The 19,752-nt window shown below is 40.1% G+C and overlaps 1 protein-coding gene across 1 annotated transcript in view; it reads right to left on the bottom strand.

The window, feature by feature from the left end:
• The window catches only part of LOC126417939 (inorganic pyrophosphatase), a 124,932-nt gene extending 106,353 nt beyond the window's left edge, over positions 1-18,579 (bottom strand). The window contains exon 1 of the mRNA XM_050085157.1: positions 18,472-18,579. The gene's annotated coding sequence lies outside the window, so the exon portion shown is untranslated. The remainder of the gene's footprint in view (positions 1-18,471) is intronic.
• Positions 18,580-19,752: the final 1,173 nt, after the last annotated feature.

A 19,752-nucleotide genomic window follows, 5' to 3' on the forward strand; every position in this document is an offset into this window, starting at 1 on the left:
GACTATTGCTTTTTAGCAATGTAATTTTACGGAAGTAGCCTTTGTGCGTCATGGAAATTGTCATCTCGGTTAATGTACGAGCGTAATCCCAAAAGTAAGATCTCCTATTTTTTTTATAAATACATAGACCTGTTTATTTCTACAATGGTTTACATCAGTTTACAGCTTGAACATTTAGATATATTTCGACATAATCACTATTTCTGTCGATGCATTTTTGTAGACGCTGTAGCAGTTTCTGTATGCCCATGTCATACCAGCTCGCTGCCATGCTGTTCAGAAAGTTATGAACTGGCGTGATTGTTGCTTGGTCTCAGGTGTAAAGTGGTATGTCCAGGTTTCGTCACCCGTGACAATTAAGACCAAAAAGTTGTCCTGTTCGGCTGCAAGGCGGTGAAGAAATGCGTGGGAAGCATCAACTCGTTACCACATGTGGTCCTCAGTCAGCATGCGTGGCACCCATCTTGCGCAGAACTTCCGATAATTCAATGTTTCTGTTAAAATCCTGTGAGCGGTGCTTCGGGAAACGCCAGGAATCAACGTGCAGAGATCATCCAGGGTGATCCACCGATCTTCACGCATGCCTTACTCAACCTCCAACACTGTCTCCTCGGAAATTGACGGTCTCCCGCTCCTTTGTTCGACGTGAATTTCGGCCCGATCAGCTGCAAACTCTCTACACCACTTACGAACATTTTTGACACCGTGCGCGACTCACCATACACTTACGTCAATTGGCGATGGATTTCAAACCGCGCAGTGCCCATTGCGTTCAAAAACCGAATAACTGCGGGCAATTCTCACTTGGCGATAACATCCAACGAGAGCTCCACTCCCAACGGCTGCCAAGCCAAGACTGAGCGCCTCAGCACGGCGTGCTCATGTTTACACACAGCGCCTGAAGCACTCTTCATAACAGTGTGACCAACTGCCACACAAACAGAGTTCTGTACTTATAAAAAATATACGAGACCTTAATTTTGGGATTACCCTCGTATTTTTGGTTATACCTCATTTCCTTTGTATTATTTTATAGGATTTAGCAACGTTTATTCTGGTGAAGACACCCCTAGTAGGTGTCGAAACCTAGGTCAATATACCTACCGTTTATGTGCAACCGGCTGGCTGTTTAATCGTACGTTGAAAGTTCCTTACTTATCAATTATAAGTGCAGATACTGCAAATAAAACTATCTAGAATACTTTTTAAATTGCCTGTCCTACTTTTATGGCTCGAATTTTACTTCATTTCACTTACAGTGCTGTGGTTGCACTTGCCCTACAATTTTATTTTGTATTACTACAGTTGTCTCACTTGCTAGTTTAGTCTCTTCATGTGTCTCAGTTGTAGTATTACACTTATTTAAGACCAGTCTTGTTTAGTCAACTGTTTGAAACATGTCCCCGGCCGGTCGTTGTGGCCGAGCGGTTCTAGGCGCTCCAGTCTGGAACCACGCGACCGCTACGGTCGCAGGCTCGAATCCTGCCTCGGGCATGGATGTGTGTGATATCCTTAGGTTTGTTAGGTTTAAGTAGTTCTAAGTTCTAGGGGACTGATGACCTCAGATTTAAGTCTCATAGTGCTCAGAGCCAAACATGTTCCCAAAGCTAACGACATTTTGCTCAGTTTATTTTCTTCTCTGAAGAAATTGTCGTAATTTGTCATGTAGTTCATTAACGCAATTTGCCTTTTATCTAAGATAAACGCACGCTGTCCCATAAAATGACGTACACAGTTTGAAATTTAAAAACAGAGGAAATATTATTGATAACCTGATCCAGTTGTGAGTGTATGATACTCTCATGACTAGTGTCTGTAGCCATTCATTTGTTTTTCTTTTGTTTACTTTCTGTTGCCAGTAACGACACGTAAATAACAATAAGACTGGAAGCTTGTCCTTAGAGCACAGAAAGTGGGTTTTAAAGTGTTATAGGAAACGTGAAAACATGAAGGAAGTACAGAGGCGATGGCGTGCAGAGTTTGATTCTTTACCACCGTCACGTGTAACAATAACGGAATCACGCGACAGCTTTGAGAGGGAAGGAAGTGTGCGTGATCTGAAGAAGGGTCAGTGCGGCAGGAAGAAATCAGTAGCGGACGAAAGAGGGTTGGATGCAGAGGTACAAGCTTTCACAAGATCCCCAAAGAAGACCATACGGCAAGCTGCGCATGAATCATGTGGAAGTAAATCAAGTGTACACCGCATTTTAAAGCAAGCAGAGTGCAAACCCTACATTTCCATTTCGCCGCAGGCTATGAATGAGGACGATCCTGAAGGGCGTCTCGAGTATTGTGAATATGTTTCCGATAATGAACAGTTGACTGATGTCATTATCTGGCCTGAAGAGGGGGCGTTTAACTTGAATGGAACGATCGATCGCTACAACTGTGTGAAGTGGGCAAGAGATAATCCCAGTGTTACGGATGAACGAACTGTTAATCTTCCTGGGTTATCAATGTGATGTGGTATGTCTGTCAGAGGATTTGCAGGGCCGTTTTGTAGGAACGGTGACAGGTGTGAAGTACCTCACCACGCTGCAGGAACGAACTGTAGCAGCTGTTCACCAACTGCACTGTATGCTCCGCAAAGCGAAGTACGTTGAATGACATGAGAGGCGATTGTTACTGCCCGCGAATCCATCACAATGGCAACCATAACACATGTGTGTCATTCTGTTTTGCGTCGTTACAGACTCTATTCTGCTTCCGATGGAGGTAATTTTGAATATCTTCAGCATAAAAGTCATCAGTAACGTCGTGACCATCTACGTGACTTAAAAATTAATAGTTTTTGTTATTTTTGTTCAAGTTATTAAAGTCCAAACGATGTAGACTCCTTTCTGGGAACGCTTCACATTTTTATCCAAATAACTGTTCTCATGGTTCAAATGGCTCTGAGCACTATGGGACTCAACTGCTGAGGTCATTAGTCCCCTAGAACTTATAACTACTTAAACCTAACTAACCTAAGGACATCACAAACATCCATGCCCGAGGCAGGATTCGAACCTGCGACCGTAGCGGTCTTGCGGTTCCAGACTGCAGCGCCTTTAACCGCACGGCCACTTCGGCCGGCAACTGTTCTCATGTTAGTCTCTTATGGAACTATAATTATTTTCTTCTTTGCCAGCCAATTGAGAGACTTTTGGATGCAAATAGTTTGAAACACTTGATCTCATAAAAATTAACAGCAACACACAGCTGATAGGAGCCTAACAGTGGAAATCGACTAGTTAAACAATAAATCTTGTAGAATATTACACAAGAGTCTTGTGTTAATAATTCATAACATAGATATTTATCGACAAATAAGAAGTTTCGTTTGGATATTATCTGATTACCTGGCATCTGTTTATTTTAATGAGTGGGTTTGGTGCTTTGACTGGGGAATCTCTTGAAGACCTTGAAAAATGTTGATGTTGACTGAAAGGATAGAAGATTGATGAAGGAAATCTACAAAAGAAAAGACATCTGTATGGTGCGATAAATGGCAATTGACTCTAAACAATAGAAAGTGTGTGGTCATTCACATGAGTACTGAAAGGAATCCGTTACATTTTGGTTGTACGATAAATCATACAAATTTAAAGGCTGTCAATTCAACTAAATACTTAGGAATTACAGCTACGAACTACATAAATTGGGACGATCACATGATCCTTGTGGACATGGCAGAACACTTACAATTAGAAGAAGCAACAAATCTACTAGAATGCCTGCACTAAGTTTCTCCGTTCCCTTCTGGTGTTGTACTGCGCCTTTGGGTTCCTTACGAGACAGGACTGACGGAGGCCATCGAAAGAGTTAAGAAAGGACAGCTTGTTTTGTATTGTCGCGAAATAGTGGATAGAGTATTAAGGTCATGATCGCAAGTTGGGGTTGCAGTCATTAAAACCAACCTTATCCTCCGAAAGCGAGAATATGTTATTGCTTGCATAGGGAGAAATTACAGCCGTAATAAAATAACCGTTCGCACAGAAACCTATAGGTGTTCGTTGCTTCCTCGTACTTTTCGAGTGTGGAACAGTAGAGCTATAGTTTGAAAGTGATACGATGAATCCTCTGCCAAGTTCTTAAGAACGAATTGCAGAGCAAACATGTAGATGTAGGTGAAGATGAAGACAGGTAGAGGTAATAAGGATTGGTGATGAGGAAACAGAGATATTTGGAAGAGCTACCAGACAAGGACGTTATTTGTCATCGACGATTTTCAACATGCTGGGAAAACTAGTTACTTATTTTCATGTTCATGGATCATTCGCACGATGAAACGTAGTGACGATGAACGAGTTATTTTACATCCACATCCCAAATTATTTTGTAAATACGGCTACATGTTGAACATTCATAAGTTTTTTATTTTATTGTTTTATTTTTTATTATTAGTGTTAAATATGATTATGTAAATTAGTATATTCTAGCCACCAACTTTTAGATATTAGAGTAATAGAAATTCTTTTATGGTATACAAGGAGTTGTCAAGGAGAAACTTTTTCAGGTTGTTTCCATATTTTACTTTGCTGTCTGTCAGACGTTTTACATCACCGGGTAAGTGACCCAAAATTTTAGTTGCAGCATTGATCAACCCTTTTTGTACCAAAGACAGCCTTAATTTGGAATAATGAAAGTAGTTTTTCCTTCTGGTATTGTAATTATGTGCCTCATTGTTCCTTTTGAACTGCACTGGATTATTTACAAGGAACTTGATGGGGGAATAAATATACTGTGGAGCAGTAGCCAGAGTGCCAAACTCGTTAAAAATAAGAGACAAAGCATTAGAAAACGTAAGAGACATGATAGTAGGAGGATAAAGGATGAAGACAATTATGATCAATCACTTTTGTATGCATCAGAGGAAGAAATATACTTTACGATAAAGAACATGTAATGAGGATAAATATAGGAAAAGCACAGTGATGAAAATCAACAAACGTGAAATTACATCAAAATATCATTGGAAGGAAAGACCTTGGACTAAACAATAACTGTTAGGTACTTAGGAAGCTATGTAGAGGAAAATGCGAAAAGAATTTCTATGAGTAAAGGAGGTTCTGAATGCGTGGGAAGTTCATTGATAGCAAATAGAATTCCATTAGGACTAGCGAGTATTATCATTGAAGTGTGGTAAAAAATTGCCGCGAATCATGGACAGCAAAGATGAAAGAGCAAATATGCTTGGCTATTTTTGGAACGTGGTTGTGGAGAAGAATACTCAAAGAGAACTGGACTGATACGAAGACGAATGAAAAAGTGCTTCTAAGGATAAGAGTGGAAAGAAAAAAACCAGTGAAAATGGTAAGAATGATGAAAGCATCTTAGCTGGGAGATATATATCGCGAATTGGTTTCAATGAAGAGTGATGAAATGGAACATTGCAGAGAAGAGACTGAGAGGAAGAAGAGGAACTGTTGGAGTGCTGGATGAAGTTAGGAGCAGAGTAAGGAAGAAGTGAACAGCATCTGGTCGATACCACCCATAAGACAGATGCATGAAAAAAGCAGGCAGATAATTGTGGTGCAATTGCGGCGAAGTGTAGTCAAGATATAATAAGGAGTTGTGATGAAATGATTATTTATTTAAGAAACCGTCTAGTGAGTGGGTTAAGGCTCTCAGCGCTGCTAAATGAGTCTAATTTCAATCGGGGGTGCCAGTGGCTTTTAATTAACGAATCCCGAAGCAGACAAAACCACGAACTACTAAAAACAATATAATAACCGCTCGACTACAATGTCACACATAGTACAATTCAACCATGTAACAGTTAGAATATACATAAAATACTTTGCACAGATCACAGTCACGTACGAAAATAAACTTCCTATTTACACTCCACCCCGCATTGCTTCAGATGATTACCCAATCGGCGCCCAAATAACCTAAGATGTTAAACGTACGGTAATCGACCTACAATCGCACCGCGCACCCGCTCTATATGTTACGGGCCCGCACTGCTGGCATGAGCCGAAGGCTTAAGAAGTGCTTCGTAATACTAAAGTTATTAAAGAAAAATGATTATGAAAGATTATGAATATTGTGTGTGACAGGTTACTATTGAGGATCGCTGCTATCATCAACAAAATCTGAATTATTAAAAAACAGAAAATTAACAAATGAAAGTCTGTCTGAACCTCAGCTAGCATTTATGTTCTAAACAATGAAGTGAAGTTTGGGAATGAGCACCGGTAGAAGTCCATTCTGAAAAATGACGAAACCGCAGGATGGTTGCTCAATCCACAGTATTTTATTGGCTACACGACCGGTTTTGGAAGAGTTGCGGTTCCATCATCTGGTGTAAAATGCAATAGTAAAAATATACTGTTAACGCAAAAGGGAGGGGATTCTCAAGTCTGAAATGTCAGATAAGAAACTATGCGGCTAACATTTCAAAATTGAAACAAACTAAGATAGAGAAAAGTACGTTACTTGCAAATAAAATCACTTAATCATCAGGGTACGTAAGTTGTGATACACTAAATCAATAAATTATGGTTCTACTTTTTGTTTACGATTTGTATAATGAATACTTACAATTTTTAGAAAATGGTGTTTTCTAAAAATGGTGCCATGATTAAGTGATTTTGTTTGTAAGCAATATTATGTTCTCTCTTTTAATTTGTTTTAATTTGAAATTTCATCCGCATAGTTTGTCATCTGATATTTCAGACTTGAGGATACCCTCTCTTTCGCGTGTAATAGAATATCTCTTTAATTGCAGTTTACACCAGATGATGGAATTGTCAATGTTCCGAAACCGATCGTGTATCCAATAATTGTGGGTTAGGCAATTGTCCTACGCTTTCTACATTTTCTTGACATGTTCGTTCATTTTAACATCACGAGATGTACGTAAGTGTGATATACTAAATCAATAAATTATGATTCTGTTTTTTGTTTACGATTTGTATACTGAATATTTACAATTTTTAGAAAATGGTGTTTTCTAAAAATGGTGTCCCCCCATGAACCATGGACCTTGCCGTTGGTGGGGAGGCTTGCTTGCCTCAGCGATACAGATAGCCGTACTGTAGGTGCAACCACAACGGAGGGGTATCTGTTGAGAGGCCAGACAAAGGTGTGGTTCCTGAAGAGGGGCAGCAGCCTATTTAGTAGTTGCAGGGGCAACAGTCTGGACGATTGACTGATCTGGCCTTGTAACACTAACCAAACCGGCATTGCTGTGGTGGTACTGAAAACAGTTGAAAGCAAGGGGAAGCTACAGCCGTAATTTTTCCCGAGGACATGCAGCTTTACTGTATGGTTAAATGATGAAGGAGTCCTCTTGGGTAAAATATTCCGGAGATAAAAAAGTCCCCCATTCGGATCTCCGGACGGGGACTACTCAGGAGGATATTGTTATCAGGAGAAAGGAAACTGGCGTTCTACGGGTCGGAGCGTGGAATGTCAGATCCCTTAATCGAGCAGGTAGGTTACAAAATTTAAAGAGGGAAATCGATAGGTTAAAGCTAGATATAGTGGGAATTAGTGAAATTCGGTGGCAGGAGGTTCAAATGGTTCAAATGGCTCTGAGCACTATGGGACTTAACTTCTGAGGTCATCAGTCCCCTAGAACTTAGAACTACTTAAACCTAACTAACCTAAGGACATAACACACATCCATGCCCGAGGCAGGATTCGAACCTGCGACCGTAGCGGCAGATGTTGTATACACGGAAGAATCCTGGAGATACTAGAAGGTATCAGATAGATTACATAATGGTAAGACAGAGATTTAGGAACCAGGTTTGAAACTGTAAGAGATTTTCAGGGGCAGATGTGGACTCTGACCACAATCTGTTGGTTATGAATTCTAGATTAAAACTGAAGAAACTGAAAAAGGTGGGAATTTAAGGAGATGGGACCTGGATAAACTGAAAAAACCAGAGGTTGTAGAGAGTTTGAGGGAGAGGATTAGGGAACCATTGACAAGAATGGGGGAAAGAAATACAGTACAAAAAGAATGGGTAGCTTTGAGAGATGAAATAGTGAAGGCAGAAGAGGATCAAGTAGGTAAAAATACGAGGGCTAATAGAAATCCGTGGGTAAGAGAAGAGATATTGAATTTAATTGAAGAAAGGAGAAAATACACAAATGCGGTAAAAAAAGCAGGCAAAAGGAATACAAACGTTGCAAAAATGAGATCGACAGGAAGTGCAAAATGGCTAAGAGGGGATGGCTAGACGACAAATCTAAGGATGTAGAGGCGTATATCACTAGGGGTAAGACAGATACTGCCTACAGGAAAATTAAAGAGACCTTTGGAGAGAGGAGAACCACTTGTATGAATATCAAGAGCTCAGATGGCAACCCAGTTCTAAGCAAGGAAGGGAAAGCAGAAAGGTGGAAGGAGTATATAGACGGTCTATACAAGGGCGACGTGCTTGAGGACAATATTATGGAAATGGAAGAGGATGTAGATGAAGACGAAATGGGAGATAAGATACTGCGTGAGGAGTTTGACAGAGCACTGAAAGACCTAAGTCGAAACGAGGCCCTGGGAGTAGACAACATTCCATTAGAACTACTGATGGCCTTGGGAGAGCCAGTCATGTCAAAACTCTACCATCTGGTGAGCAAGATGTATGAGACAGGCGAAATACCCTCAGACTTCAAGAAGAATATAATAATTCCAATCCCAAAGAAAGCAGGTATTGACAGATGTGAAAATTACCGAACTATTAGTTTAATAAGCCGCGGCTGCAAAATACTAAAACGAATTCTTTACAGACGAATGGAAAAACTGGTAGAAGCCGACCTCGGGGAAGATCAGTTTGGATTCCGTAGAAAAGCTGGAACACGTGAGGCAATACTGACACTACGACTTATCTTAGAAAATAGATTAAGGAAAGGCAAACCTACGTTTCTAGCACTTGTAGACTTAAAGAAAGCTTTGGACAACGTTGACTGGAATACTCTCTTTCAAATTCTGAAGGTTGCAGGGGTCAAATATATGGAGCGAAAGGCTATTTACAATTCGTACAGAAACCAGATGGCAGTTATAAGGATCGAGGTGCATGAAAGGGAAGCAGTGGTTGGGAAGGGAGTGAGACAGGGTTGTAGCCTCTCACCGATGTTATTCAATCTGTATATTGAGCAAGCAGTAAAGTAAACAAAAGAAAAATTCGGCGTAGTAATTGAAATCAATGAAGAAGAAATAAAAACTTTGAGGTGACAATGTAATTCTTCAGAGACAGCAAAGGACCTGGAAGAGCAGTTGAACGGAATGTACAGTGTCTTTAAAGGAGGATATAAGATGAACATGAACAAAAGCAAAACGAGGATAATGGAATGTAGTCGAATTAAGACGGGTGATGCTGAGGGAATTAGATTAGGAAATGAGACGCTTAAAGTAGTAAATGAGTTTTGCTGTTTGGGGAGCAAAATAACTGATGATGGTCGAAGTAGAGAGGATATAAAATGTAGACTGGCAATGGCAAGGAAAGCGTTTCTGAAGAAGAGAAATTTGTTAACATCGAGTACAGATTTAAGTATCAGGAAGTCGTTTCTGAAAGTATTTGTATGAAGTGTAGCCATGTATGGAAGTGAAACATGGACGATAAATAGTTTAGACAAGAAGAGAATAGAGGTTTTCGAAATGTGGTGCTATAGTAGAATGCTGAAGTTTAGATGGGTAGATCACATAACTAATGAGGAGGTATTGAAAAGAATTGGGGAGAAGAGGAGTTTGTGGCACAACTTGACAAGAAGAAGGGACAGGTTGGTAGGACATGTTCTGAGGCATCAAGGGATTACAAATTTAGCATTGGAGGGCAGCGTGGAGGTTAAAAATTGTAGAGGTGGACCAAGAAATGAATACACTAAGCGGATTCAGAAGGATGTAGGTTGCAGTAAGTACTGGGAGATGAAGGAGCTTGCAGGGGATACAGTAGCACGGAGAGCTGCATCAGACCAGTCTCAGGACTGAAGACAACAACAACAACAGAAAATGGTGTATGTTATATTTTTATTAACAGTAAGTACATGGACCTAAATGACAATGGTTTGAAAATTCCTGTATTTTATATGTTTGTGCTGCTTCAAAGCAAATTTTTCATTTGGTCTGTTCCTACAAATCGAACACTGAATATTGCTTTATCCAGCGAGAAAAGGCGTAATTCTCATTGTTGTAAATGTAGTAGTCAACAACACTTTGTTATTGTTGTGGTATAAGATACTTTTAACGTGAGCTGAGGCGGAAGGCAATATTGAAAACAATATCTCCTGTCCGGAAAGTTCTGACTGGTTACCAAGTGAAAGGGCTAAGTCAATAAAATTGCATGAAGAAGGTTAAAACTTACACAGAAATAGCAAAAAGGTTGGGTGGGGGAGGCGCAAAGTTGGATGCGAGGAAAGTGTGCGAGTGGCATGAAGAAACTCGGTCAAACCAAAACTGGTCCAATAATCGGCAGAAAATCAATACTGAGTGATAAAGACTGTCGTAGAATATGCCTTCTCTGCAAAGATTGTTGGCGTGCCGGAAAGAATGTAAATGCCATGTTGAGAACTCCAAGCTTTGAGGTTTCTGATCGAACAGTTTAACGAAAACTCTGTGAACATGGTTTGCGAACAAGGAATCTAGAAGAGAAGTCTTATTTGAAGAATATGCAAAGAGAGAAACGTAGGCAACGGGATTTGGACTTAGAAATGGATCCAAGGAAACTGGGCTGGAGCGTTTGGAATGACAAGACTAAGATCAGCATCTTTGGAAGCGACGCAATTACACTGTGCAGTTACATTACAGTGATCATCTGTCAAAATTCTTCATTTATGTGGCCATATTGTCCGTAGCCACTTCACAATTGCTGAGGATATTTGCGTTCCGTCGTTACAGCTACAAGAAAATGCGTTTTTCTCGCCAGACGCGTTTCGCTTTATTGAGGTAAAGCATCATCAGTGGTGGTGATTTCTGCTTGGTTTTTCGCCTACATCAGGAAAGGCTGTCTGCTAGCACTTCTTTGGTGGTTTTCTTCATTAGACGCCGATACATGTAGTCTAAGTATAAAAATAAACAATAAACACTGGTTTACAAAGAATTGGGCAGCGTAAAACGTAAAATATGTACAATTCTGTAGAGCGGCGAAAAATGAGACTGCAAATATTGGTGTCTAATGAAGGATGACACGAAAGAAGGTGCTAGCAGATGGCATTTTCTGAAGTAGGTGAGAAACCAAGCAGAAATCATGACCACTGATGGTGCTTTACCTCAATAAAGCGAAACGCGTCTGGTGAGGAAAACACGCATTTTCTTGTAGTTGTAACGACGGAAAGAAAATACCATCACCATCACTGCGAGACTTGCAGAAAGAGAGTCAGTGAGGTTCTGGAAGGTAACAAAAGGGATTTTTTTCTGTGCTTACTCCAGTGCCGAGGGCATATACGCTGGGTTTCTCAGTTGAGGATCCATGGCTTGTTAAGTTCGATCAGGGTGATCCCACATTTCTCGACTGGGCTTAAATCCAGGCAGTTTGGTGGCCAGGGGAGTACTCCTGGTGCTCTTCGAACCACTGTGGCACTGTCCTGCTGTTATATACCATTGTTCCGAAGGGGAAAAAAATTGCACTTAGTGATAGACATGGTTCCCAAAGGTAGATGAATACTGTGTGGTAAACTGTGCATTCCAGAATGACGAGATCACTCGGGAAATGCCACGGAAACATTCCCCAGGCCATCACTGCAGGGTATTTGCTTCCAGACGTTTCATTCTCTTCATGCCAGTGGCCGTCTGTCCAATGAAGCATAAAAGTGATTAATCAGAAAACGCCACCTGTCGCCACTCAGTGGACATCCAATTACTGTACTGGTGTGGAAATTTCAGGTTTTGTCGTTGGTCAACAGCAGTCAGCATGGGTGCATGAACCACACATCTGTTGAGCAGGCCCATACGCAAAACGTTTATTGCTTGATCCCGGCAGTCACTTGTTCAACAGTTGCTCGTCTGTTCGCCCATATACATCTCTGCAACCGTCGCCACTACTGCCATTAATGGGATAAAGTTCGTTCTAGCACATTTTGTTAATGCGGGTTGCCTACATCAGAGCCAAGCATACATTCAGGGCCACCCCTACCCCGAACTCCTGATGTCAGTAAGAGTTTTCCCCAGCTGGTACATGGGTCTCTTCCTCCACCTCCCCGCTCTCCCCCCCCTGAAAATGGCGGGAAATTGAAATTTTCGAGGAAAATTTAAAAATGCTGGAAAATTCAAATTTATTGGCAGGAATATCAAATTTTGTTCGTTCGCCTTGAGGTCCAGAGACCAATTGGCCTAGTTTACAACATGCCATTTCCCCTCCTATCACCTCCCCTTCCCTCCCCTCCCCCATCCACTCCTCCCATCCTCTGTCTGGAAATTGGTGGGAAAAGAACTCAGTCTGTACTGGGCTGCCAGATAACACAGACTTAAGTCTTTATTTTGTATGTAGTGAGGTATATTGTTTATTTAAGCAATTTGAGTTGCCATTGATAGAGCACAAGACAACAGATTTATTGTTTCTTCAATAACTGCTAGATGTGGAGTGGATATTTTTGCTATTTGTCTAGCATTGGAGAGTAATATTTTAACCCAAATTTTGAAACAGCAGATATTATGGCGTATATCCTCCAATCCTGTGACAAATTATAATGTATACTTCAACAAAAATAAGTTCCTGGATGCAATATTCAATGAATTTCTCCAAAGTGTCGAGAATAAATAACACTATTGAAGCTGAAATTATCTCGAGTTCTAACTCTGACAGAGTTACGGTTTAGAGTACCTGCTAATATGATGTATTCTATAGATTTTATTTTGATAATGTGTTCTCCTGTCTTCAGTAACAAAAAAGGTTCTCCGCATGTCGAAAATTCGATAACAGCATTTTCGGAAACTATCCATATACAATTTTAATAACTTGTTGCCGTGAATAAAACTAAAACGAAAACATAGTGGAAAAATACCAGACCACATTGATGCCAGGTCCTTAACTGTACATTGAATAGTTAGTGAATTAAGTGGAATGTATGAGTACACATGTGTCCTGTGTGTGAAGTGGCACAACATTGCTATGCTTCCATGTGCTCCTGCAAAATGTCAATTTGGGAATGAGCAAACATTTAAAAATATCGACATACATTGTAGATATTTATAAGACATCGGTATTATCGTGACTACCCAAGATAAATCTTCTGATATGCTTTCTGAGCATGAAATATTGTACTTACCATAAGATTTCAGACAAGAAGAGTCCATTTTCCATTAAATACCACTGCAGTAATGTGTGTCTTTTGTGCCGAGTCTACGTTATTTCTACAGTGTGTCTGTCATTATTTGACCCACTCATTCAGGGGGTAAGGAGAGAGCAGACTATGCCTCATAGGAGCAGGGAGTGGTAATTTCCACCATTCTCATACAGTGCTGTCACCAAACGTGTTCGTTTTGCACCTCATACCTATCATTTGCAATGGTGGAAATAATACTCAGAAGTAACTAACTTTCGTGAATATGCAGTACAGATACATTCATGTTCAAATCTGTTGCACATTGTAGTATTCAATATGAAATTAAAGTAAGGCCATTGTAAGATATTTACTGTTATATTGCAAAGATGCTGTAGCTAGAATGGGCAAGTAATGTACCAATGAGAACTACAGTGCCTATGAGTCAAGAGAAGACAGACAATAAAAAAATCATTTTCGATACTCTGTATATATCATCGACCAATCGGTATGTATACAGTTTTGATAAGAGCTGTACATATCGATATTATTATGAAAACATCTCGGTATTTTGATAAATCGATATCTACTGCCCAGCTCTATGTCAATCCTAAAGTAACTTTTAACAGCTTCCAGGGCAGCGTTCGTTACATCTAAGTATGCACTACAATCGTGCGAAAAATAACAGAAATCGGTGTCCCTTTGTGTATATGCTTCCTTTGTCAGTGGGTTTTTAGGTTAGATTAGGCCCTGCGCGCCGAAATGTTAAGGTGTGTCATCCTGTGTCACTTAGGACTTCTTCGTCGCGGAACTGTTCTTTCCGACAGAGCCATTATGACAATACCCGGGCGAGTGCCATTGTATCAGAAGACAATGCTGCTTATATACAAGGTGAAAAACGAAAAAAATGAAAGAAAAGCAAAGGCAGCTCACGGAAAATGTCTTCTTTTTTGTGTACGGTATTGATCCGTTGCCTTGTCTTGACTCATTTTCAGGGGCAGCCGTGACCTTCGACAAACAGAGCAGGCTTACAATGCAGCCACAAGAAGAAGGAAAAGAAAGCACAACGCAGCGGATTCGCTCTCATAAACCGGAAACCCTCGTGTCAGCTCCGTTTATTAGTTCTGTCGGTACTCCTGGGAAGCGCTTCTTGCGTCTCTCTTTCCAGTGAGTCTAAAGTAATGTGAGTACCTTCTCAGTTAAGTCACAACAAGAAACGCGCTTCTCTGTGCTCCCAAGCGCACCAGCGTTGCAAAACAGCTTCACTTTAAAAAAGTGAATACCTTACTGAAATTCATGTACCTCCCAGACATGCATATATAGAGGACGGCACCGAGCTCTTAGATTGAATATCTGTAGAAATGTGGAGCGAAAATGTTACTAATAATATGGCCGAAGTTTTATGCAAAGTCATGATTAAAAGATAACCCACTCAGGCATGTACTCCAAGCTGTGAGATATATGGAAATGACAGTGTAAAGCAGACGATGTTCGTAAAATTACTTGTTTCTATAACGTCAACAAAACTCTAACACAGACAAACGGTATACCTGTTAAAGGAGGGATTAAGTCAGGTTAGCATTAGGGTCACAAATGATATGATTAAAAATAAGCATCAAAATGATACTTGTAAAAGTGATAATTAGAAGTGATGTCAGTCCCAGTTATCAACTAACGTAAAATCCGCACTAATAAGTTGAAATAGAAATGACGAAATTTAAAATTAGTTTTTACAAAACTAAGACTAATAGAAATTAGCATTGTAATGGGAAATGAAGCACTGAAACAGCAACTGATTTTTAAATGCTTTCATCACGTAATTAATAACCTCTCTCAAGAAAAAAGGTACAGTGATATAAAAAATTGTGGCAAAAAAGAGGAGAAAGTACTGGATTACAGCACAGTATTCAATTCAAACATTAACCACGAGACCAGTTAAAAATGAAGCGACAAAGCGAAGAACGAAATCAGAAGAAGATATAAAAGTTAGGGAATAAAGAGTTAATCAAAAGCCTTAATCAAAAGCCTTTGTCAGAAGGAGGTATAGTTTATTGAGACGTGTACTAAAGAGTCAAAAGAGCAGTAGAAGAAAACATATTTAACGCCCGACGAAGACTGGAATGTGAAACAGATGTCATCGAGAACGTTGAATGAGGTTGTTACGCTTAAATGAAAAGACTAGCGTTGAATCGGTCCATTAGGAACGTTATAAAGTGGCAATCACGACAAAGGTCATACTCACGTCCAGAGCTCTTCATCAGATTGTCTGATGTTTAGCATAAGAAATATTGCTCCACGAGTTCCGCTAAAACTTAAATTTATTTTAATTAGTAACTGATATTAATTTGTAACTGATATAGAATATTTGAAATTCATATTAATTTGCAGTTCCTAAACAATATATTTTTTCGTGAAAGAACCAGATTTATTAAAAGCAGAAGGGTCGAATAAAGTTAGCCTTGGAACGCATTTATTTATTCCTGCAGCCTCCGTGATATAATCGTGAAAGCTGTGTTTTCTGATCGTTTGTGACAGCTACAATAAGAAAATGTGGGCTTTGTCTCACAGTGGAGCGCGTGACCTTTCCATTCGGTGGGACCACCTTGAACTTTTTGCACCTAACTGCTTTTAGCTCAAGCAGTAGCCGGCCGGAGTGGCCTTGCGGTTCTCGGCGCTATAGCCTGGAGCCGAGCGATCGCTACGGTCGCAGGTTCGAATCCTGCCTAGGGCATGGATGTGTGTGACGTCCTTAGGTTAGTTAGGTTTAATTAGTTCTAAGTTCTAGGCGACTGATGACCTCAGAAGTTAAGTCGCATAGTGCTCAGACCCATTTGAACCTCAAGCAGTATAGTCTTGCTACAGACAGTATTGCCCGTGAAACACTCACTGCATATCAGTGAGAAAATAAGAAGACTGAAATTTAAGTTTCTGGAAGCACTTTCACATTCACATACATGAATGTGCAGTGTGCTGTCGCTGTTAACTCTAACAACAAAATTCCCTTTCGACAGCAAGACCCGCTATCCCGAACCACTTCTGGTACTTTGAAAAGGACATGCCCGATTTTCTTCCCCATTCATCTAGTCCATTCCGACCTTGTGGTCATCTCTTAGGACATTGTTGTGTAGACATGATGTTAAACCCTAAACTTCAGTTAATTTCTACTGGAAATACTGAGACCAGCTTCACATTACATTTACCCCAGTGTAATTTATGGCGCTAAGGTTGGGTCACAGCTGAAGAATACAACGCTGTATAAAATAATGAACTTCACTGGTCATAACTTATGCTGAATTTTGTACAGAAAGGAGCAACTTCACGTAATGATAAACAGTGAAAACAATTTTAAAAGTAATTAGGAATGATTTTTGGCTGAGAATTCCGTTTTCTCCAAAGAGGAAATTCTATAGCACATCACACGTAGCACGGATTCTGCTAATATTTCACTAACGGTACTTGTTATAGTGGCAACGTTTTTCTGCAACTGCAAGTGTGTAATAGTGCGAATCAATTGCAGCATGGTAACTAACTTTGTTGTCTCCATAGTGATGGAAGATGGAGGATACGTCGGCTGCTAAGAGTTCGCGGAAGAAAATAAATGCTTCCTTCTCGATTCACTAGGCTATATGTATTGTTTTCCAGTTTAAATGCTGTTGGATGCCACAAGGCTTCGTATATCATTTGAGAGCATGTAACCAGTAGGAATACACGTTACTGGCAGGCTCAACCAAAATTCTGGTGCATACATAGTTGATACATGGACAGATGAAAACTGTCCATCATCTCTCGATCACATTAGGTACGTTACAGATTTACATCGATTCTAGTACCTCGTGAGTGAAGAGTAGCTTTGTTGCTTCTAAATAGATATCATTTAAACTGAAAAACTGTACATTCAGTTGAATGTAGAAGCTGGATATATAAAGATAAAACAGGGAATAAAGATATTTATTTCCCTTCATGAAACTGCTGAATATTCGTAATATTTTTATCACAGAGACAATAAAGTAACTTTAAAAAAAACGTATTCAGTAAGTCTTGTGAGGAAAACTGATGTAACCCTTGTCAGGGTATAGTTAATCATATCACCAAAATTGCTATACAATTTCGTAAAAATTCGAGATTGAAACAAAGAGGAGCATTTAACGTCAATTACCACGCAAATGCGAAATAACAGTGCTGAATTTGCACTAAACCTTCTCACCTAGGCTTTACGTTTTTGCATTCTTTAGTGACTTTTACAAAGCGATTCACAGCTGATTTTGTTATAACACTGGATTCAAATAGTATTAAGAAAAATGCGTCATTCCATTTCACAGAAACAATATTTTTTCAGTATCTCAATCAACAATAAGTTAAGAAAATAGAAATACAACAAACTTCTGTTGTCTGAACGTACTGTCTCTTGCTGAAAACAATGGTGCGATGTGTTGAAACGTACACTGAATTTATTTCGCGGTTTTGTTGTTGCGAACGAAACGATTGTATATAAACTATCATTAATTACGACTTTTCGGCTGCTGCCAGCATCGGATCAAAACTCAGAACTCGTAAAACAAAGTTCAGTGTGAGTTGGGACAAAACTTAAGACACAAATCGTTAAAGAAATATAAAAATCTAATGGCTCTCGTTGACTGAGAAGCCGTAAAGTAATTACAAGAACGAACCGTTCACAGTATGGGGTTTATCAATCCGCATTGGTACATATTGCAGTGGCAGTGAATGTCGAACTGCTTTGTTTAGTTTCCGTCTTCAATTTTGCAGCAAACCGCAGTGTCATTATTGCCAAGTGATTCTTCGAAACATCGACTAGTATTATGTCATATTACTCTTCTTCCCATGCCATGGCGAATGCTGTTAAAAACATTGTACCTCCCAAATCCTCCAAAAATAATCAAAAATACACCTATTCAAAATATTTTCAAATTGACATTGTTTCAGTATGCCGTCAGTATAACCAAAATTAACCATGTCCCAAAATTCCATTACTGCACAAATGTAGTTCCGATAACGTGAAATGTCGGCGAATTACTAGGAATAGAACCGTTGCGTCTGACAGCCTATTCAATTGTTATGTGGCACAGATGGGTTTATCAAAAAATCATTTCAATTGAGTTTTAAATTTTTTTTGTTTCGAGACAGACTCACAAATCCTACAAGAGAAGAGCGACATATATAAATAGTCGGAATGTGGCAATACAGTCATCGAGAAAGCGTACTGCTTATTGCAAATCGAATGGCATCTTTAAAAACACACAATCACCCGTGCATATGATTACGTACCTGCTACAGCTGTTGGGTCCGCGTGTTCACGTGGCTCTCTGCGAAGCCGACTGCAGCTGTGAGAGGGGAAGCACCTGTGGACCGTTCGCTCGGCACTCAGCCGATTTCTCGCCCCCCCCCCCCTCTACCTCTCCCAATACCCCACCCATTACGGCCACCTTCCGCATACCTCAGCTCTGGTTCCGAGCTAAACTTGTCGTCTCGCAAAGTATCAGAAATAAGTAACACTTGCTCACTACGCTTTCGTGGTTGCCACTGCGGTGTGTAAGCTGCATATAAAACTTCGGGGGTCTTCAGTATTAATGATTACAATATCAGTGAGCTACAGCTGGAATCGGTCAGAGCTCCAAGCGCTCATAGGAAGCACAGATGCTCAAATCGTTATAAGCTAAAGCCGGATAAAAGCTCAGCCGAAATTTTTGCGAAGAACCTAACGGTGTTCCGAAAGGATAGGCTAAACACAGTTGGGGTGGCGTGTTTGTTGCTGTTAGAAATAGTTTAACTTGTCGCGAAATTGAAGTTGATACTTCCTATGAGTTAGTATGGGCAGAGGTCATTGTTGGCAGCCGGAATAAAATAATAACTGGATCATTTTACCGACCTCCCAATTCAGATGATACAGTTGTTGTTCAAAGAAAATTTGAGTTTGATTTTAAACACGTACGCAACTCATACGATAATAGTTAGTGGTGACTTTTATTTACCCTCGGTGTTGTCGTTGTGGTCTTCAGTCCTGAGACTGGTTTGATGCAGCTCTCCATGCTGCTCTATCCTGTGCAAGCTTCTTCATCTCCCAGTACCTACTGCAACCTACATCCTTCTGAATCTGCTTAGTGTATTCATCTCTTGGTCTCCCTCTACGATTTTTACCCTCCACGCTGCCCTCCAATACTAAATTGGTGATCCTTTGATGCCTCAGAACATGTCCTACTAACCGATCCCATCTTCTACTCAAGTTGTGCCACAAACTCCTCTTCTCCCCAATTCTATTCAATACCTCCTCATTAGTTATGTGATCTACCCATCTAATCTTCAGCATTCTTCTGTAGCACCACATTTCGAAAGCTTCTATTCTCTTCTTGTCCAAACTATTTATCGTCCATGTTTCACTTCCATACATCGCTACACTCCACACAAATACTTTCAGAAACGACTTCCTGACACTTAAATCCATACTCGATGCAACCTATCCATTTCCCTTTTCAAATTTTCTAACCTACCTGCCCGATTAAGGGATCTGACATTCCACGCTCCGATCCGTAGAACGCCAGTTTTCTTTCT

The sequence above is a fragment of the Schistocerca serialis genome, chromosome 1 (genome assembly GCF_023864345.2).
Source record: "Schistocerca serialis cubense isolate TAMUIC-IGC-003099 chromosome 1, iqSchSeri2.2, whole genome shotgun sequence".
NCBI lineage: Eukaryota > Metazoa > Arthropoda > Insecta > Orthoptera > Acrididae > Schistocerca > Schistocerca serialis.